At 42.0% G+C, this 22322-nt stretch overlaps 1 long non-coding RNA gene across 1 annotated transcript in view; it reads left to right on the forward strand.

Moving 5' to 3' along the window:
- Nucleotides 1–22322, forward strand: part of LOC117997453 — a 258768-nt gene that overhangs the window by 63793 nt on the left and 172653 nt on the right. Inside the window, exon 2 of the long non-coding RNA XR_004675821.1 lies at nt 15326–15377. This is a non-coding gene — a long non-coding RNA (uncharacterized LOC117997453). The remainder of the gene's footprint in view (nt 1–15325; nt 15378–22322) is intronic.

The raw sequence follows: 22322 nt of genomic DNA on the forward strand, positions 1-22322 counted from the left end.
CGCTGTTTTCTCAAAGATTAACACCTGGTTTTCCTGAAGGAGATGGTGATACTGTCCAGACCCCTTCCTGAGTAAGAACTGTTCCTCGGGGCGGGGGGTGTGGAGGGGAACACAGGACAGCCATTGTGGAGAAACTTCTAGGAACTTGTTGGGGCAGGTGAGGTTCTTTAAAACTTAAATTGGCTGAGTGAGCCACTCACTCACTGGAAACTTGGGTCCTAACCACCCAACTGAGATATTCTGCTTTGCTGATGTTGTGTGGTACGGAAACCGTCTTCTTCTGGCTGAAAACAATCCTAAAGAAAGTCAGCCTCATGGGGGGAGAGGGGGAATGGGAGGAATGTCCCTGGCCAGGAGGCCGGAGGTGCCCCAGGAAGCGGGTTCCTCTGAATAGTTAAATGGCTGCCTCTCAACTTGCACAATGTCACATTGAATTTGAAACAGGGAACTTTTTATATTTTTCCCCTGATTGTGCTGGCACCTGGCAGATGCCTATTTACCACAGGCATCAATACACATAGTAATCAAAGGAAATCAGAGGCACAGATTAGCAACAGCTGCAAGTCATTAGTGACAGACACGGGAAAGCACAATTCTGCACCCAACTTTGAAATAACCAATATGAGTATTTCAGAGCACGAGGGTTACCGCAGGGCACTTGCTAACAGGAGAGCGGCCAAACAATAGCTGGGCTTGTTTCTCAAGAGAGTCCTCGAGACAGCACCACGCACTCCATATTAGAAACCAATCAATCACACGGTATTGGTCCATGGGGTGTCAACCCTTCTCCGCATATTTGTGTGCATCTTCTGATCAAAGGGCGTCGTAACTGAGAAATAACCTCTGGCTGGTGAGAAGACTTGTTCTCTCTGATCATAATTTTAGTGCTGGGAGTTTGCGTGTATTCCTGAGGACTTAATTATATCATTGACCGAGTTGGAAAGGGGCATCTCGATGGGAAAATAAGACCTTTCCCTCTTCAATTGAATTGTATTTTTTTCCACATTTCTGTTTCAAAATCAGCTCTGATGGATAGCTGTTCTCTTGCTAGTTACATATTTTCACTGGCAGCACTAACCTTAGCCTACTCCAGAAAATACTATTCAATTTTTAGCTTTTCCCTAATCAATTCATTCAGTGCCTCGGTGGAATATAAGTTGGTCATTTAAAAATTTCTAGCTGTTGCCTGATATGTCCCAAAACAAATTTAGCTAGCATGGGTTTCTATTTTAGACCATCTCTGGAAATGCAGATTTACTGTACCACTGGGTAATGGTTTAGAGATAAACAGACACAGTGAGTTGCTGTCTGATTAGCAGGACTGGGCAAAATTTAGCATTATATATATATATATACACACACACACGCACACACATATTGCAATAATTGGACCATTGGACCGGAGGATGTAGATTAAATTGGTCTCATCACCACATGTGGTCTCTTCTCCCACTTGATATTAAGGTTGGATTATTCATTTCTGTTTAGAAATCTCTCCTTGCTCCTGATCTCCCTCCCCAAAAATATCTTCTGAAGGTTTTTCTAAAAATTCTTATAATAAGTAACTTGTTTTGGAGATTAGGATAAGGAAGGGAGAAAAATGCCGCCTTTTATCTACTTCAGAGCCAGCCACGAAGTATCAGCTCTTTAATAACAAGCAATACGCTGTTATTTTAGAAGAAAGCCCCCAGGGAACATGAGTTCAAGGCGCACACCGCACATCATAGGCATTGAGATGCATATTCTCGTCTTATGTGTTGTTTTTTAAACCTTTGGAGGCGAGAAATTATTTCATACCTGATTAAGTACCCATGATCTGTAGGCTGAGGGAGATGTGATTTCTTGGGGTCATTTTATAAGGAAGCAAAGACATGGTATTAATGCATAATTGTATTTACTAGTTAATTCACATATTTATTGAAAGTCCACTGTGTCTCAGGGAATGCTTAGGCACTGTGGATACTGCATCAAAATTAATGAGTGACTTGCACTCCATCCATGATGAGGATATGGACTACTTATGTTTGAGGTGGTGGTTTGACTAAAAGTATTCTTGCATACGTTTGCTTTTTCCTTCATCCCGCCCTCCTTCCTTCTCTCTTCTCCCTTCCCTCCTCTGCCTCCCCCTTTCATTCCTTTTCCCTTATGGTTTAGACCTTAGAGGGACGAAGCATTGTTACCCAGAATTCTCTAATTCAATAAAATAATGCATTTTTGGAGAATTAATATTAGAGTAAAGCTACTGTAACAAAGCCCCACAGTTCAGCGGTTTAATGCAATACAAGTCTATTTCTTGCTCACGTAACAATATAATGACGGTATTCCTAGTTGGTGGGAGGCTTTCCTCCATGCCGTGATTCTGGGAATCTGGGTCCTTCCATTTTGTGACCCTGTCTGCTTTGGAATCTTCTGCTTCCAGCTGGTGGGAAAGGAAACAGCGGGTGAAGGGGGGCATAGCCATTTCCTCACCCGTTTGGTCCGAAATGGGCAAACATCACTTCTGCTCGTGTACTGTGCGGAGAGGTGCCTACATGGCCCCACTGGATGAGATTCTGAGTCTGGGGCTGCATAGACATTCAAGGTGACCCTTCTATACCATGGAAGTGGGAGGACAGGTATGAGTAGACATGATTAGGTGTCAGGCACCATGCCAATTTCTGGAGATAAAAGATGGGTAAGCCATCATCTTTTAGGGTGGTGGGAACCACCAAGATAACCCACTTAATCACTCATGACAGCCGAGTACTAAATAAAGTCGTATGTGAGCACAGATGAGGGGACAAATGCCCCAGCAAGCAGAGCCTCAAAGGTCTCCATCTGGCAGGGGAGAGGAAGGAGAGCATCAGCCCTGAGCAAAGGCATGGAGTGGAGGAGATGCCCAGTATGTCCAGGCAGTGGTGAGCTCCTGCATGTGGCAGGTGCCCAGTGATGTGGGGGGTGAGGGTGGGTATAGCCGGGACCAGAGCAGAGAGGGCATTGGGGGCCATGCCTTTTGCAGGAAGCACTAGAGAAGGAATGTGAACGTGAGCCGTGTGCTCAAGGCTTCAGACACAGGTCTTCTGGCCCCACTCCTTCCTGAAGCCCTTATTGCTTGGGTATTTCACTACATGTGTGCAAGGAAACTGATTTGTAGGACTTAAAGTCCTGTGTGACTTTTTGAGATGAAAAGTGTTTGGTTTCTAAGAAAGGAAAAGCTACCCTTGGCATCTTTGTTCCTTACTGGGTAGGAATGTATCTGCTTATGAAAGAGGCACGTTAAATTGTATGAATCCCCCCATCTGACTTCAAGGTAGACATTTCATCACGTATTTGAGGTCCTTTCCCTTTCTACCAATACTTGTAGTTGTGAATATGAGACAGAGTTTGGGTTGCAGGTACAAAAAGAGGCTTGTTTCAGCTGTTACGGATGGAAAGCACCTTGCGCCATGCTCTGAAGCTGGGCTTAGGGGACACTCCAAAGAACTGGGCCCCTAGGGGTTGAACGTAGGAGGCCGGCTGTAAGACACACACACATTGCTTTTCCCAAAACCTTTCATAACTGGAATCAAGGGGCTGGAAGAGACCACAAGATTAACCTATCATGTGACACTGTTAAATTCAAAGTGAATATTTGCTTTCCTTTTTGTTTAAGTGGTCTCAAGCTAGTCAGCAAATGTACTGCCACTTTCTATTGCCCCCTCATAAATGAAGAGAGACTGGCATAGGGAAGTAAATTACTAAGCTTTATTTATTAATCTACTATTTAATGAACTACTATTGAAAAATCAAGACTTGGAGACTGGGGTGGAAAGGAGAGGGAGCTAGAAATATGGGTAAACTGAGGTTTCTGCCAATGTCTAATAAGATGAGGCTGTATATAAATAATTCTAACACCATGAATGTGTTAAGTTCCATAAGGAACTGAATGGACAGGAGGGAGAAAGAATTTATTTCTGGAGGAAATCAGGGAAGGCTGAATGGAGTAGGTACCTTGAGAAGTGGGTCTGAATATTCTAGGTGGAGGGAGGTTAATCTAGAAAGACAGGGAAGCCGGAACAGAGACATGGGGACGAGTAAGTGTGGGGATCATGTGGGGGTCAGGGGGTCTCCAGCCAGCTGGAGATGGGGCTGCCAGCCATGGGAGTGGGGAAATGGGTGGAGGGGAGAGGAAAGAAGGGTCAGGGATGTTCACATTGGGAACAGCCTTTTTAGGACCTGTTACATGCTCAGGGAGCTTGGATCTAAAATGGGAAGGGTCTACTTCTAAGCTTTCAGGCAGAGAAGGTATTACTCAGATTTTCTGGACAAAGACCCTGAAGCTTAGAAATGACCAGAGATCAGCCTGAGGTTACATAGCCGGTTGTTGCAAGAGGGAAAAGGGGTTCAGGAGCCCTGAACCCTGGCTTTCTGCATGATACAAGTCAGAGAGATGGTCTGAGGACGCGAGCCTTTGGCTTTGTACACAAGACAGCACATTTCTCCGAGTGGAGAGTCAGCCAATTGTGAACACACTTTGGGCTCTTTGAGAAAGATGTGGCAACCCCCCCCCCCCACTCGGGCCAACCAAACCCCTACCTTGCTACGTGAAGCTTTGGCTTCTGTCCCCCCACCCCCACCCCAAATCCTCATTACTTTGGGAGTCAGAGAAAGTACCATGGATTAGAAGGACTGTTTATTTTTTTTTTTTAAAGATTTTATTTATTTATTTGACAGAGAGAGAGATAGCGAGAGCAGGAACACAAGCAGGGGGAGTGGGAGAGCGAGAAGCAGGCTTCCTGCCGAGCAGGGAGCCCGATGTGGGACTCGATCCCAGGACCCCGGGATCATGACCTGAGCTGAAGGCAGACGCTTAACGACTGAGCCACCCAGGCGCCCCAGAAGGACTGTTTATAAAACATAAAGACAAATGACTATCAGAAAAGAGCTTTTGAGAGAATGAAGAGACAAAACTTAGTATAGCTTAATGGATGTCTTGTCCAGTTGGCTTTGTGTGTTTGTGTGTTTACTGTAAAATACAGACTAGAGAATATGCCAGATTTCCTTTTTAGAACTTGGTAAAAAAAAAAAAAATTAGAGCAGATGAACATTAGGCGAAATCCGAGGGGGATTTTGCTCACATATGAAAGTTTACAAGAAATCTAGTTGAGTCTGGTTCCAGTATTTGCTGAAGTTTGTGACTGTGTCAACAAAGATGGGTTAAAGTAAGCACATTTTAGATCCTAAACAGAGCAGCCTCATAGTCTGGAATAGAGAGTAGCTTTACAATGTTTTAAAATGGGTTTCCTTTTCTCTCCTTCCAGCTGCGCCTAGTGCTAGGGGAAGATGAACTGGCATGTTCTTTGTTACACAGCAGCCTACCCACCCAGGGGAGCGAGGCACGTTAGAGTTTTCAAAACCCAAGCCCTTTCAATCAGCTGAGAGTGGAGTTGGGGAAAACGGGTTGGGAGAAGCTGCATAACCATTCAGGGTGGGATTGCAACACCTGGAACATTTTACCACGTTCTCCATAGCAGGACTCACGGTCTCATTGAGAAAACTGGCCCCAAACAATGGAGCAGCCGCTGAAATATGCTCGTACTGGCATTTGCCCCACGTCTGTTGGCCTGTTGTCGTTGCTGCTGTGTCTTGGCTGTGGATGTGGTTTGAGTGGTGTGGAGAAGGGCGTTCATTCCAGGTGAACGTCTTCGTTTTACTTCCGTACTTTCGTGATTTTGCTTAAAAGTCTCTGCTCATATCAGCGTTGTCTTTATGCATTTGATTAGCCTCTAGTGCACCGAGGACAAAGTGATCCTTTGGGGACCCAATATTTGTCATTCATCTATTTTGTCCCTGATGCAAGTTCAGTTTTTTAAAGACCTTGGAAATTTTGATCTTCTCTTTATAAAATGCTCTGTAGGTTTTGTGCTCCATAATTCTTGTAATATGAACTTTTTTAAGATTTTATTTGTCAGAGAAAGAGAGAGTGTGGCAGGCAGAGGGAGATGAGCAAGGAGCCCGACGTGGGACTCCATCCCAGGACTCCGGGATCATGACCCGAGCCAAAGGCAGATGCCCAACTGACTGAGCCACCCAGGCGTCCTGGTAATATGAACTTTTTTATGAACGCAAATCTAATACTGAAGTTTTCCTGAAAATTTTTTTTGGTATGTTTTCTTTCTTCATCTTTATGGCTTAAATTAGGGGATTTGGCAAAAACATTAACTTTCCAAATCTTTCTGGTTCCATAAGAACAAAGCCTACATTAACAAAACAAAACAAAACTCTTTTGAGTATAGCTGACACTCAATTTTACATTAGTTTCAGGTGTATAACCTAGCAAGGGGACAACTCTGTATTTACGCTACGCTCACCACAAGTGTCCCCACACAATGCTATTACATACCCTTGACCATGTTCCCTATGCCCTGCCTTTCATCCCCATGACTTATTCATTCCATAAGTGGAAGTTTGCACCTCCCACTCCCCCTCATCCATTTTGCTCATCCCCTTGCCCTGCAACTATCCATTTATTTTCTATATTTATTGGTCTGATTCAGCTTTTTGTTTATTTGTTAGAACAAAGCCTACATTTTGAAGGTGAAGCCTTTTTAAATAGCCTTAATATTAGGAAAACTTGTTAATATTAACACAAAAGTTAACATAATAACTTGCTGTTTAAAGTTGTAATATTTTCCAAGTGCTCCCCTGTCTCTGCCCTCTGCAGGACAAGGGGCCGGGTCTAGAGGATGGCAGAAATTTGTCCAGTGTCTGCACAGAGCCTGGTGTGTGGGGTCCACTTTATATGTGGATATTTTTCAATAAATATGTATTTTTCTCTTTTATGATTTTCTTAACATTTTCTGTTCTCTAGCTTTATTGTAAGAATACAGTATATAATACAGGACATACAAAATATGTGTTAATTGACTCTTAGGAAGCCTTCTGGTCAACAGCAGGCTATTAATAAAGTTATACGTGGATTTTTGGGGGGAGGAGGGGCTGGTGCCCCAACCCCTGCCTTGTTCGAGGGTCAACTGTAATTATTAAATATTGCTGAATAAATATATTTTCTCATTTAAGAATCATAGCTACTTTATGAGGCTGGGGATATAAAGTTGATTCTCCTTATTCACGGTAGTTATATTCTATAAAGTCATTGTGAATATTGAATTAGTGAATGCAGAACTCTTGCCACTAAGGCAAATAGAGGGTTAAGTCCCCGGGAGGATCTGCTCATAAAATTTCCATCAACTGATCAATACATAACCTTATTTTATGTGTGTTTATTTAAAGACACCTTATTGAATATATGTTGTGGACTCATTAACATTGAACTCATGGCCAAAATACTACAACTCATGCCTGAGTGAAGCTTATCCAACATATGTAAGACCTACCCCAGCCTTCTTGCACTAGAGCACTAGACAGAAGGTCAGCACTACACTTGGGCATTTTATTATTTTTTTAGAAAAAAAATTATATTTTAGGCACTAAGCATACAGAATTACTTAGGTATTTTGGTTATGCTCACTGTCACTGCCACTTGAAAAAGTCTACTGGATTGCGGTGATTTTTTTTTCCATTGGTGGAATTACACATAAATTTTTTTAAATTAACATATAATGTATTATTTGTTTCAGGGGTACAGGTCTATGCTTCAACAGTCTTACACAATTCACAGCGCTCACCATAGCACATACCCTCCCCAATGTCTATCACCCAGACACCCCATCCCTCCCACCCCACCCCCCACTCCAGCAACCCTCAGTTTGTTTCCTGAGATTAAGAGTTTCTTACGGTTTGTCTCCCTCTCTGGTTTCATCTTGTTTCATTTTTCCCTCCCTTCCCCTATGATCCTCTGCCTTATTTCTCAAATTCCTCACATCAATGAGATCATATGATAATTGTCTTTCTCTGATGGACTTTGCTTAGTATAATACCCTCTAGTTCCATCCACGTCATTGCAAATGACAAGATCTCATTCCTTTTGATGGCTGCATAATATTCCATTGTATATATATACCACATCTTTATCCATTCATCTGTTGATGGACATCTCGGCTCTTTCCACAGTTTGGCTATTGTAGACATTGCTGCTATAAACATTGGGGTGCATGTGTCGGGGGCCATTTTAAACAGTGAAATCATCATCATCAAAAAAAAAAATGAAATCATCAACAAAAAGTACAAACAGTGTGGGAAATGTGTCAATAAGCAGACCAGAAAAAGGACTCTTGTTCACAGTATGAGGGCCGAAACCAAAGGCAGAGTGTCCTTGTTCACCAGCAGCAGGTAACACGCACGTTAGGATTGTTTGCCAATCTGTCCATGGGCATGAAGGACTGCGAAGGCACCATGGATAGTGATTCGGGGGTTAGAAATACTAGCAAGTAGGTGAGTTCGCAAATATGGAATCCCTGAGTTAACGAGGATTCACTGTATGGGTCCATCCTTTTTGTGTACTTGGAAACTCCAGAAGGAAACTCCCAAGTTCAGAAAGAATTGTCTGCAGTCATCCAAGGGGAACTGAAACCTGGGTCTTCTGACTCCTGGGTCAGTATTCAATCTACCACCCTGGGCTGTCCACCATAGGAGGACAAGGGGGATGTTCTGGGAAAATAGAGGGGAAACCTATGACTGGCTCATTAGCGCATAGAAAGTGCCCTTTTTTTTTTTTTTGAACAATGTGTGGTATCTGCGCTTAAAGTTATCAAGCTTTATAATCTGAAATGACTCATGGAAACCTTGGAAAATTGTCTGTTATGTAATTTGTAATGTTTTTTCTTTATACCAAAAACCTAAATAATCACTGAAATCTTATCCTGTGTCTGTAAAAGGAAAGATAACTAGGGTTTAGTCTTCCCACATATAAATTGCAATAGTGCACATGGGATCATCACAGTTCATGGCTTCGCTCTTACTCCGAGGACAGCGAGTCCATGCTTGCTTTGCACAAGCTTCCAGGAGTGGGAAGAGGCTGGGGAAAGATGAAGATGGGTCACTGGCTTCAAAAATATCTTGAGGGTTATTCTGTGTCGGTTTGGTGCCTTCATCCTTGACAGATGCCAGCTAATTCAGGGTACTCAGCTCTAAGTAGGAAAATCAAAACTGGCCAGATTAAGACTTTAATTTTAGATACGTAATACAGAGAGGACTTAAAATACAGCTATGTATTCTAATGTCGGGAACAGGAAGAAAATAACTTGCGCATTATTAATTTTATGACACTTCCAATGTTTTCAGAAAACCTTTCCCAGTTGTGTTCTATAGGACATTAGTATTCCATGAAATCTTAAGACACTGTGTTAAAAAAAAAAAGGCTTTAAGGTCAAGAGAGTTTGGGAAATACTAGTTTAAATGAGTTTAACCAAGGTTTTTTTTTTTTTTACTAAAGTACAGAAGTGTTCTAGCCTGTGTATTGTAGGCTTGTCAGCACTAATAAGCTTGCATGTGTGATCATGGTCTCAGCACATCTACCTGTGGAACAGCCAGCAATGTCCCCTGTTCTGTAGATCATGGTTTGGAAAATGCTGTTGTGCGGTATAATGTACAAATTCCAGGGGAGGTGCGAGAGGAGAAAGTTAAGATTTTCATCCTGCTGAGGGAGATGGAAAAGTCCCATGAGATTGATGACTTTCCCTCCCTTACACGGTGGTAGAGTCCTAGCCTGTGAAATTAGATCTCTACTAGCAATTTGTGGCAGAGAGAGAACATCTACCTGCCCCAGGGGGAAGGGAACGAAGTTTACTTGTGGTCATGTAGTGCATGGTGGGTCAACTCAGTGAGTCTTCCTGAAGCCAGGGGAGGATCCGTGAAGGCTGTGGGTAGGATGTCCTTCACAGCCAAGGGTCAGCCCAGGACTCCTAGAAGTGCGAGGCTTATAGTGGGGTGAATGGTCTCCCCTGTTCCTCTTCCACTCCTGCATCTGCTTGGAACCTGCAGATGTGACCTTATTTGCAAATAGTGTTCGCAGGTGTATTAAGTTAAGCATCTCAAGATGAGATCACCTTGGGTTATCTGGGTGGGCACTAAATCCAAGGGGATAAGCATCCTTATAAGAGAAAAGGCAGAGGGAGATTTGAGACTCAGAAGACCACAAGCCAAGGAACTCCTGGAGGGATCAGAAGTTGGAAGAGGCAAGGAGAGCCTCTTCCCTGGAGTCTTTGTCTGGAGTGCAACTCTGCTGACCTCTTGCTTTCAGACCTCTGGCTTCCAGAACTGTGAGGGAATAAATTCCTGTTGTTTTAAGCCACCATGTTTGTGGTTCTGCGTTATGGCAGCCTCAGGAAATGAATACAGGGCTGCAGGTGAGGAGAGATGGAAACTGACAGAGAAGTAGGTAAAGTTAGAAGATGAGAGCTGCTAAGTTCACATGGCAGGGGTCAGCCTGGAGAGTCCTCTGGAAAGGGAGCTTTCAAGAACTTTCGTGTGGCACATGGAGGTCACACTGGTGCAACCAGCAAGCTCACGACCAGGTGCTGCGGCAGAATTAGAGGAATGGTGTCTGGGGGTTGCTTGGACAGCATGGCCACCATAGGAGGACAAGGGGGATGTTCTGCCTGGCTGAGGGTTTGAATAGGGTATCACTGGCGGGGGGCGGGGGGCGGGGGGGGGGGGTAGAATAAAAGATGGCTTGGCAAAGGAATAAAATAAATTTCCTCTGCCTTGGAGAGATCACTGGTGTTGGTGGTCTTGTGGATGGATTTCAGAGTGGAGTCAGCCCACAGCTAGCATGGCTCTTGACTACGGCTGGGTCCCGCACCCCTCAGGCCTACAGGAGAGCATCCCCAGGACATCACAGGGTGAATTTTGGGGACCTGTGCCCTAATTAAAAGACTTCATACATGCTTCGCCATTACAAAGCGAACAAAAAAATTACTACGAAATGAAAAAGTTGCTACTATTTTTATCTTCTAAGGCAATGACAGATTATTCCCATGGGAATAATTCCACTGCCTTTGAAAAAGCCCTGATGATAAGCCCTTTGGTTGAGAAAAACAAGACTTCCTGGGCACATTGAGGAGGAGTCAGAGGGGACAAAGACAGTGCCTTCTTGTTCTGCATAGTAGAGTAAAACTGAGGGGGCTAGGGTCTGTGAATGGGGAGGGAATGAAGTGAGGTGGGTGGTGTCAGCAGGAGCTCCCAAGAACGTGGAGGGAAGCTGGGTGTGGTCTGTGCTGGAATATGGCTCCTGAAAAATTTACTTTAGTCAAGAATGGCCAGTATACGTCTACCTTTGTCTGATACTGAAAGGAAGCCCTTTCCTGCCCTGGGCTGTTGTCCATTACACTCCAGCTGTTAGCAGAATTCTACACGCATGCTCTTGTTAGAGACGTTTCAGGAAATGTGGGAAAACTACGGTGTCCAGTGTGTGTTGAGGGGGGATAGGACTGGGGGGGGGGGTCTACCTGTCACAGATACTGGGAATGGAGGAGCAGGGATGGCAGGCTGTGGAGTGGACTGACTCCAGGGAGGCAGGGCCAGATCTAGATCTGAGGGACGCTCTAGATCTCCTGCAGTGTGTATGGCCTGGAACCTTTGTTTTATCTACTAAAGCAGGAGTTATCCCAGAAGAATGGGGGCGGGGGTCATTCAGACTGGAGGTAGCTAGGCACCTGAGTAAACTCAGATGTGCTCAGGATTTGGGGCTGAGTGGGTAAGGTTTGGGTATGCCGCATTACTATATAAACAGCTGCCTTAATTATTGTATGTTGTTAAACTCAATATAATAACTCTTTGGTAGAGCATCTGCCCTATATTCAGAACATCCCCCAAAGGATGAGTATATGTTGTTGGTGGAGGGTAAGGTGGATACTAAGGACAGGGGAAAATGGAGGAAAACTACGTCAACCAGAAAAGGCCCTAAAACCACTGACTGGTGGTGCACAAATGTGATTCTCCTTGAACAAGGAGAGCCGAGAAATGGGCCAGCAGAATCACAAAGCTATTGGGGGGGAGCTGGTATGGGTGACTGCAGAAGGAACAGAACGTTGCAAGCTAGGAACATGCCATTCAGCACTGCGATGTGAAGTCACCTTGAGAATGGGGAAGTGATTGTTGGAATCTACTTGGTAAAAACTAACAAAAGTGGGACCTGTTGCTAAATGTGTTTATTCTGTCAGATTATCAGGCTTATTCTTTTCGGATATGGAAAGATTTTGAATATTCAGTGATAGGTGGGAGTGAAACATCATTCAGGACTTCACTCCAGGCTCTCAGATTTGTGGGCATAATTTAACAGGACATCAAATGTTATTACTTTAACCATCATAATGCCCTGGGAGGGGGCGGAATCCTGTTTGCTTATCAGGGACCCTTGACTTTCCTGTGATATCTTCCCATTGGGATTAGATGGATGTCTGCTTTCTGACTCCTTCGGAGGCTTGATTGAGGATTAGATCACTCAGTCCCAACTGGCCATTTCTCTCGGAGGATGGGCAAATCAGTGCTAATTGATACTTTTTATATTTAATTACACTTAATTTCTTCTGTCTGGGTGCCCTGAAACCGAGAAGAGGAAAACAGTGCTCTACATGCAAATCTTCTAACATAAACATTTCTTAACCTCATTTGCTGCAGGATTAGTCCAAATATAGAATCCTTAAGATAAAAGCTGCTTACACTGGTTTCTTATCTGTATTTCCATCCTGTCTCTGGAGTCCCTCTTTCTGGAAACCATCTCTGTGATGGGAATTTGCTTATTCTCTATTTCCCTAACACTCAACTCTTCCATATTTAGTATTATAACCATTTCCGTCCTTTTGTTAGTTTGCCTAAGCTAATTCCATAACCCGCAGGTCTGTTTCTCTGCCTTCAAACCACCAGGCACGGGGCTCTGGTCACAGTGCTCTTCCCAATGGTTTTAATGGCATCACCCCTCCTTCAAAGCCTTGATACTTCCCACTTCCTTCTGGATAAAGCTCCTGACCCAGTCCCAACTCACGATTCCAGATTTTCTCCCAAGTCCTCAGGACTTACACCTGCTTGCTTCTCTCCCTCCCTTTGCTGGTGTGAGTGCTGCATCCTAGTCTGGACACACTCCTCACCTCCTCTTGTTCCTCCCCTCTACTCTTTTTTTTTTTTTTTTTTTAAGATTTTATTTATTTGACAGCAGGAATACAAGCAGGGGGAGTGGGAGAGGGAGAAGCAGGCTTTCTGCTGAGCAGGGAGCCCAATGTGGGGTTCGATCCCAGGACCCTGGGATCACGACCTGAGCTGAAGGCAGATGCTTAACAACTGAGCCACCCAGGCACCCCATCTCCCCTCTACTCTTGAGGACCGTTTCACACAATAAATCTCTTGCATATCTAATCCTGTCTTGGTGTCTGGTTTTAGAAAGATCCAAAATGGCATGAAAGGGTTTCCAGCCTCCCCTCACACTTACCAGACTCTTAGATCCTTGGTTTGACCCTTGACCCCTTATTTCTTGGTGAGTTCCTTTAGAGACTTGCCTTTCTTGCCAGTGGACCCTGGGGAGGGTCATTCTGGTCTGGTCCTTCCTGACAGATGTCCTAACTATGAATCTTGGAGTTTGGATTGAGTTTTCCCTCTTTAGAAAGACATATAGTTCTTTTCTGCAAATTGTCTTGTCCCATCCATGGAACTCAGCACTCAAGGGGAGAGACATCTTCTGTGCCTGTTTTTTTAACATATGTCCTGTTCCATCCTTTTCTCCAGAGTGAGGAAATGCCTATTACCCTTAGAGTTTGAAATCCAAGGCAGAAACTGTTTAAGTTATTTAAAAAACATTTGCTCCTGGTGAATATTTCTACCCCTGGACTTAATAGAGGCTCATCTGGTTTTAGACATCTCTTCAGTGAACACCTTTTCCAAATATTTCTTTTTCACTATATTGTAAACTTTTTAAAAAAATTGTAAGCTTCCTGAGAGCTGCTTCTTGTGTTTCGGATTGCTCATTTGTAATATTGAGGGCTAGATTAAGTTATTTATTTATTTATTTTTTAGATAGAGGAAGAGCGAGTGTGTGTGCAAGCAGGGGAGGGTGGGGGAGTGCAGAGGGAGAGGAGAGAGAGACTCTCAAACAGGCTTCATGCTCAACGTAGACCCCGACATGGGGCTCGATCTCACAACCATGAGAGCATGACCTGAACCAAAACCAAGAGTCGGACACTTAACTGACTGAGCCACCCAGGTGCCCCTAGATTAAGTTATTTTAAAGACCTCTTTTAGTTGTGTGATTTTCCGGAAAGATCTGTTAGAAATGGTCTAGTAAATTACTTTCTTCCTCTGAATATTGTGTCCATTCTCTTTGATAATCTACCTTTCATTTCTACAAAGCGTTTTGCAGTTTGTTCACATACATTACATTAGTTGATCCTTGTATCCACCTTGTGAAATGTCAGAGTAAATATTAGCTGCCTTTTATGTGTCAGGAACTCGAGACTTGTTGAAATTAAATGACAAGTCTCCAAGTGCCTGGGGGAGTCACTGGGTCTGGTGCCCCATGTCCTACTAATCCCCTAACTCAAGATGATTTTCTTTTTCCTTCATGACCTACAACTACGAACTCAGCATTCTTCAGAAAGCACCTTCATGTTTCTCTTACTTTCACCGTCTGCACTTAGGCGCAGAGGGTTAGAAAAGGTGTCCCAGATTCAAATGCCTGAAAAGGTAAGTCAGGGTAGCAGGGTCAGAATCCCACAGTTGGGAGGGAGGGGACTGTGGCAGACAGAAGAGCACATCTGAGGGAGACAGTACCCAGTTAGTCCTAGCCCTTTGTGCCATCCAGGAATGCTGGCCTGGGGTGGCTAAATTTTCATTTTTCCAAGGAAAGCTGGAAATAATATATTTTAGTGTGAAATCTGCATTTTAAGGTGCTCAAAAAAATTAAAAAAAAAAAAAAAGAAAACCCTAGAGGCACCTGGGTGGTGCATTTGGTTGAGCGTCTGACTCTTGCTTTTGGCTTGGGTTGTGATCCCATGGTCATGGGATTGAGCTCAGGGTCTGCTTGAGATTCTCTCTCCCTCTCCCTCTGCCCCTCATGTTCAGGTGCTCGCTCTCTCAAATGAATAAATAAAAATAAATCTTAAAAAAGAAAATCCTAGGAGGCCAAAATACATCTATAAGTGATGTTTGGGTCCATAGATCCCCAAGTTAGGGGCTTCTGATTTGGAGGGATAAGCCATATTTAACTCACTCTGTAAGTTTCCCTCTCAAAATCCTGTGAAATCATTTGGTGAATTTTACCACCTTTACTAAGAGTTTGGTTGTAAATATTGTAAACAGGAATAAGTCATCAATTGTTGGATGCTTCCTGTGTTCTGGGGAGTATGCTGGGTATTTGGTGCACAACTTCACTAATTCGAACAACCTTAGGATACATCTATTTTTTACCCTTATTTTACAGATGGGGGAGAAGAGGTCCAGAGCTGACCTAGCTTGCGGAGGCCACACAGTCGGTAAGTAGTGGAACCAGAATCCGACCCAGGTTTCTGGCCTCAAAGTGCGTTCTTGCTCTTCATTTAATACACATATTGCCAACATCCTCAGAGAAGAGAGAGAGGATCAAATGAAAAATACGGTACTTCTATTTTGAAACAAGTCAAAAGTGACATCTTGTCATATGTATGGAGAACTTAAAAGACAAGCATAATCCTATTTTTTTGGTGGGGGGTGGGGTGGGGAGTGGAAGAGGTGTGTTTCTCTTTGCAAACCTGGACAGGGAAGACAAAAAGAGACTGCCCACAGTAGGATGTGTTCCTCCTTTCTTTCAAAACTCTAAGCCAGAAATAGGTTCCCGACCAGCTAGTGTTTGGGTTTTGTATTCAGACTTTGTCTGCATTGACCACAATGTCCTGCGAGATGGCCACTAGCTTACTTCTGCTCCCTCTTGACTCTGGTTTCCAGAAAGCAAAGCTCGGGTGAAAAAAGACCTTTTGTTTAGGATCTGAAGTCAAGTCCAAATATAACAAGATCCCAATAACTTCCTCCACCCCCTAGGGTTTCAAACCAAATTCACTCTGCCCAGATGGCTGCCTCAGAAAGACGGAGCATTCCCCCACTGCTTCCTCTTTCTGCTGGCTGCCCACTGATTACAGCTAATGGCTCCCAGCTGTACAGCCTCTGAAGACTGGGGGGAAGACGAGTCTTTGAAAAATAATTTAATAACCAGACTCCTCCAGGGATGGGTGGGGTTGACGCCAATCCTGTTGGAGCGCGCTCTCATTCAGAATCTAGCTGGATGGCGTGCTTTGGAGAGAGAGGAGTTGCTCTGTGCATTTTGAACCCCTCTTGGTTTTCCCTGTAAGAGTCTGATACTCTGTTCCGTAAGTGTGGTTGAAAAAAAATTCATCTCCAAATGCTAAAATAAAATAGATACGTATGCCATATACTTCTTTAGCTCCAATTCAGAGAACTGTTGGAACTACCTCTTAGGGCTGTGACTATCCAAATCACGTATACTTTAGGATCAATCTCTTTGAATGATCTTCTGCCATGTTTGTATCATACAAATAATTCGATGTCTACGGTATTTTAAAACTTGGCAACCTAGAGTGTCCGTTTCATCTTTGAAATACCAGATTCTTTGAAAGGTTGACTTCAAATACTGTGACCCATCAGAGCAAAAAATTAAAGGTCAAAGGCTACCACCCATGCAAACTCTTGGTAACAGATTTATAGGGCTTGGTGGGCCTTCTTTCTTCATTTTCTTCCTCTTTCTTATTTTGGATGGGGAAGGGAAGATGAAGGAATTTCACCAAGCTAAAATTCGATGGTTTCCTCAAACCCTTTTTCTAGAACTGTTTAGTGGTATTTGGAATCTCCCCTCCATGAAACTGCAGACAAGATTTATTGCACACATCCATACGGAATGTCACCTGTGCACCAAGCCAGGGGCTGAGGTTAGATACATAAACAACTTGTTGGTGCTTCCTGTCCTTTCAGAGCACTGGCTGAACAGATCACAGTCTTGAGCAGTTGACCATGGTGTTGTCTAGTCCTAGAATAATCTCTTTATGGATCATCTTCTCTTCTTAGGAGGTAATGTGGCTTAGTGCAAAGACATGAGCTCTGGAGTCAGAGTTGTGTTTGAATTTTGACATGCTCCTTGCTTTTCTGAGCTTTACTTTTTTCGTCTGTAAGATGGAACTTGCAGGCTTGCTGTGAGGAATAACATCATGTTGGGATGCTGGCAGGGTGGTTTGTAGGCCTCCTTTTAAATAACTGAATTATGGCCTTTGTTAGTATACTCCATTCATTATATGCTATATACTTATATATGTACCTAAAATCAGGCAATGGAGGTCTTCATTGTGCTTTCAATTGACTCACAGGGAAAAGAGGGAGAGTGAATTTTTATTATAAGGTACTTACAATTTAAATCTTACTTTCATCGTGTTTTAATCTTCAGAGTAATCATGAGAGGTGGATACCATTAAACCTATTTTAAGGATGGGGAATTAAGTCTTGGAAAGGTTAAGTCCTGTCCAAGGATAATATCTTTGGAGGATTTTCCATCTTGGTTGTATTATATAAATTTGAAAGCTTCATATTCTGGCATTTCTACTTTGGCTTTGAAATACTGGATCTTCTGAAAGGTTGTCTTCAAATACTTGTTCCATTCAGGATTCTGTACTATTCAAGAACACAATTAAACATGAACAGTCTATCCTAGGGAAACAGAGTCTACGAAAGAGGCCTGGTGCTGCTTTATGGTTACTACTAAGCATTAAGCTCTTAGAAAGCTGAAGATTTTCAGCTTGATTCAAGGGCTGGCTCTCTTGGGAATGAGTTCAATAAGAGCAAAAGATAACTTACCATGAGAAACTTATTCAAGATTCTGACTTCAATGGAATCTCTCTCTCTTTTTTATATAAGTATAAAATCCAGAGAAAAATGTTGCATAGTATATGAATGGCTACTATTTTTGTGAATTTACTAAAGGGGCAGATACAGAGCTTAGCACTTTACAGGAGTAGCTCGCCTCCCTCCTGCCCCACCCCTTCCTTCTCCCTTTCCTTCCATTTCTTTCTCTCCTCTCTCCCTTTCTCTTTCTCCCTTCCTTCCCTTCCCCTCTTTCTTGATTATTTGGGAGGGGCTATGTGCCTCACATACTTTCCACCCTTTCTGTAATCAAACCCCACTTTCTGATTATAGAGGGGGGGCATTTGATCTGGATTAGGCCATATCTCTCAACTAGGAATTTAAGTATTACGTGTAGAGACCAGGGACAAAGCCAACTGGAGTTGAGTCATATAATGGATGGACCTCAGCTGGGTAGTCCATGGAAAGGCTCCTGCTACTGACCCCTGGGCCCATGGTTTTTGTCCATGGTTTTTGCACCTCTTCCATAATCTGGTGAGCTGTCTCAGTATCTTTCCAATACATTGTTTCACTTCAATTACCCAGAGTTAATGTTGTTTAAAACCAGAACCTTAACTGACTAGACATATATGAGCTACCTTAATCTTCACATCTATCTACATAGTAGGTGTTATTCTTCACATTTTACAGATGAGAAATTGAAGCTTCCTGATGATAAAGCTTTGATCAAGATCATACTGTTAGGAAGAGGCTGAGTTGGTGTTCAAATTCGGTTCTACCTTACTATGAAAGCCAATATTATACTTACTATGCTTTAGTGGTTTAAAATTTAAAGGAAAATGAATAGCTGGAATAAAATATTTGCAGTGTTTGAGACAATCCACCGTGCTTAATAGCTTTAAATTATAAAGAATTCTTAAGATTAGAAAAAAATTTGACATACTAATGGAAAAACTGGGCAAAGGATGTGAATACCATTTTTTAAAAGAATTAGTAACAATGTGTCATACATATAAAAATGTTTGACCTCATCAATACAAAAAAATGAAAAAACAGTGGTGCACCATTTTCAACTTCCTTATTGATTAAAAAAATATAAAATTAAGTTTGAGCAAAAGATTGGTGAAAATTTGTTTCTACAGGTCTGTGCAAACTTTAGTGAGAGAAGTTTGTTCAAATACATTTAGAATCTCAAATTTGCTCAAGACCTTTGATTTAGCCATTCTAAGAAAATAATCAGGGATATAGAGAAAGATTTATGTACCATGGTATTTTCATAATGATATTTCTAATAGCAAAAATAAGTAAACTAAGTGTCTAATGATCTGGAAATGGGAATAATTGGGAAGAATGTTAAAAAAGCAGGAGGTCCCAATATTCTCTCACTTAACAATTGTTTATTGAGCAGCAACAATGTGCAAGGCACTGTTAGAGGTATTGGAGAGACTGCAGTGAGCAATATAAAGTCTCTGCTCTCATAAAATTCCATTCTCGTGGGGAAGATGACAAACAGATACATGTATGATTATGACCAATATTATGGATAAATATAAAATAGAGTTAAGGGGATAGAAATTGATTCAAAGCAGGGAGCACATGTTTCAAGATCTGAATGGAGTGCAAGATTAAGCTATGCAAAGATATGGAGTATATCCATGAACACTTGCCATAATACGGGGTAACAAATCACTGCAAAACTCAGTGGTTTAAGATAAAATAATTCTCTCCACATAATTTATTCTTTCTGAGGTAGGTAGACAGGGTTTAGCTGATTCAGTCTGAGCTTGTCTGGGCTTGGCACCAACTTGAAAATTATGCTCAGGTCTGTGTCATGTGAGTCTCATCCTTCTTGGACAAGCAGGTTAGTTGGAGCATGTTCTTCTCATGATGACGACAGGGACAAGAGGACAAGCCCTGTCATACAAGCATATTGTAAACCATTCTTTGTGTCATGTTCACTGACATTCTATTGCAAATTCCTAAGCAAATCACACTGACAAGCCTGATCTCAATGACAAAGGGAAACCTATCCCATCCAGAGTAGAAGTAGTAGGTGAATGAATATGTGATGAACAGTAATTCAAACAATCCTATGAGAGGAGAGCATCCCAGGAAGAAAGAAGAAGAGCTTGTGCAAAGGTCCTGTGCTGGAAGTAAGCTTAGTACCACAAGAAGGCTAGTGAGGTTTAAGTAGAATAGGCAGGAGAGTGGGAGAAGAGGCATGTAGGCCTAGATCATATGTCTCAGGGCCAAGGTTAGGTAGAAAGTTTAGATTTTATAGGAGGGTATTAGACAACCATTGGAGGCTTTCAGCAAATGACAATCTAATTTACATGTGAGAACATGACCCTAATTTTATTTTTATCTTTAAAGATTTTTATTTTAAAAAAATTATTTTTTAAGTAAGTTCTATGCCCAATGTGGGACATAAACCCATGACTCCAAGATCAAGTCATGAGCTCTACTGACAGCCAGCCAGGTGCCCCGAGCCTAATTTTATGTAAAAAGATACATGTCTGCATGGAGAAAAAACTGAAAAAAAAAGACAGATGTAAACAGTGGCTTTATCTCAGCAGTATAATTATATACAATTTCATATATGCATTATTATAGTTTCCAAATTTGGGAATAATCATGAATTTATTTTTCAAACAGTAAAACTGTGATCTTAAAAAGGTCTCTATAGAAAATTAATTAGCAAGATACATCAGTGGACTAGTAAGCCCCTTTCAGCCCTAATTTCTTTGTTCCCTATACTTTGAAGTACTGATGAGTTAAAGACAAATTAAAGCTGGTCAGGTTTTGGTTCTATCTTTATCCATATCCGTGTGTGTGTGTATGTATATGTACACACATATAAAGCTGAGTATGTCTTTCATTTTACTGTAAAACATTTCACATATATAAGAAAGCATAAACACTAATATATTTACCACTCAGCTCATTCATATAATAATTTTCTTTATTTGCTTCAGATTTATCTTCATCTCTTCCTTTTTCCATCCTCTCTCCATTACGAGTTAAAATCTTTTTTTTTTTTTAAAGATTTTATTTATTTATTTGAGAGAGAATGAGAGAGAGCACATGAGAGGGGGGAGGGTCAGAGCGAGAAGCAGACTCCCTGCCGAGCAGGGAGCCCGATGCGGGACTCGATGCGGGACTCGATCCAGGGACTCCGGGATCATGACCTGAGCCGAAGGCAGTCGCTTAACCAACTGAGCCACCCAGGCGCCCCATGAGTTAAAATCTTAACAGATGTAATTGAAACCCCTGTAACTAATTTGATCCCATTCCTCTTCTGCCATCTGCAGAGGTAACAAGTATCCTGAGTTTGAAGTTTTAATTTTGGTGATTATTTTATACTTCTATATGTATCTTTAAGCAGTTTACAATATTGCTTTTGTGGTTTCTACTCCATATCTTTAAATGATGCATTCTTTGCTTTTCTAGCTTCTCACTCAATATGCATTCATATACATCCTCCAGTGCGTATATACTGCTATAGAGTATTCCACTATATAAAATTACAATTTATTGATTCTCTTGTTGATGGATCTTTAATCTGTTTCTATTTTTTCCTCAAATGATGCAGGAATAAACATTCTTGTACATGTCTTCTTTTGAGAGTTTCTCTGTAGGATATGTACTTAGATGTGGCATCACTGAGTGGCAGAAGTCTTTTTTTTTTCTTTTAACTGAGCTATATACTTCACATACCAAAAGATGCATCTACTTAAAATGTATACTTCAGTGGTTTTTAGTATATTCACAGAGTGTGCAACCATCACCACAATCTAATTTTAGAACATTTTGGTCACACCACAAAGAAACACATTACCCACTGGCGGCCATTGTCCATTCTCCCATCCCTACAGCCTAGTACCTACTAACCTACTTTGGGTCTCTGTGGATTTATCTGTTTGGAAACTTCAAATAAGTGGAACAGTATAATATGTGGCCTTTTGTGTCTGGCTTCTTTCACTTAGCATAGTGTTTTCAAGGTTCATCCATGGTAGAGCATACAGCAGTGTTTCACTTCTTCTACGGCTGAATAATATTTTGGATGTATATATCACAGTTTATTTATCCATTCATCAGCTGGTGGACATTTAGAATCTTTCCACTTTTTGGCTATTACGAATACTGCTGTGAACATCCATGTACAAATTTTTGTGTGTTTTCAGTTCTCTTGGGTATATACCTAAGAGTGGAATTGCTGGGTCATATAGTAAATCCATGTTTAAATTTTTGAGATGCTGCTGAACTGTTTTCCAAAGTGGCTGCAACATTTTGTATTCCCACCGGCAGTGTATGAGGGATCCAATTCCTTCACATTCTCCCTAACACTTGTTATGTTGTCTGTCTTAATTATAGCCATCCTAGTGACTGTGAAGTGATATCTCATTGAGGTATTGATTTGTATTTCCCTAATAACTAATGATATTAAGCATCTTTTCATGTGATCATTGGCCATTTTAAAATAGTTTTTTTTTTTTTTAAAGATTTTATTTATTTATTTGAGACAGAGAGAATGAGAGACAGAGAGCATGAGAGGGAGGAGGGTCAGAGGGAGAAGCAGA

This window comes from Mirounga leonina, unplaced genomic scaffold, assembly GCF_011800145.1.
Source record: "Mirounga leonina isolate KUSES-001 unplaced genomic scaffold, KU_Mleo_1.0 Mir_366, whole genome shotgun sequence".
Lineage (NCBI taxonomy): Eukaryota > Metazoa > Chordata > Mammalia > Carnivora > Phocidae > Mirounga > Mirounga leonina.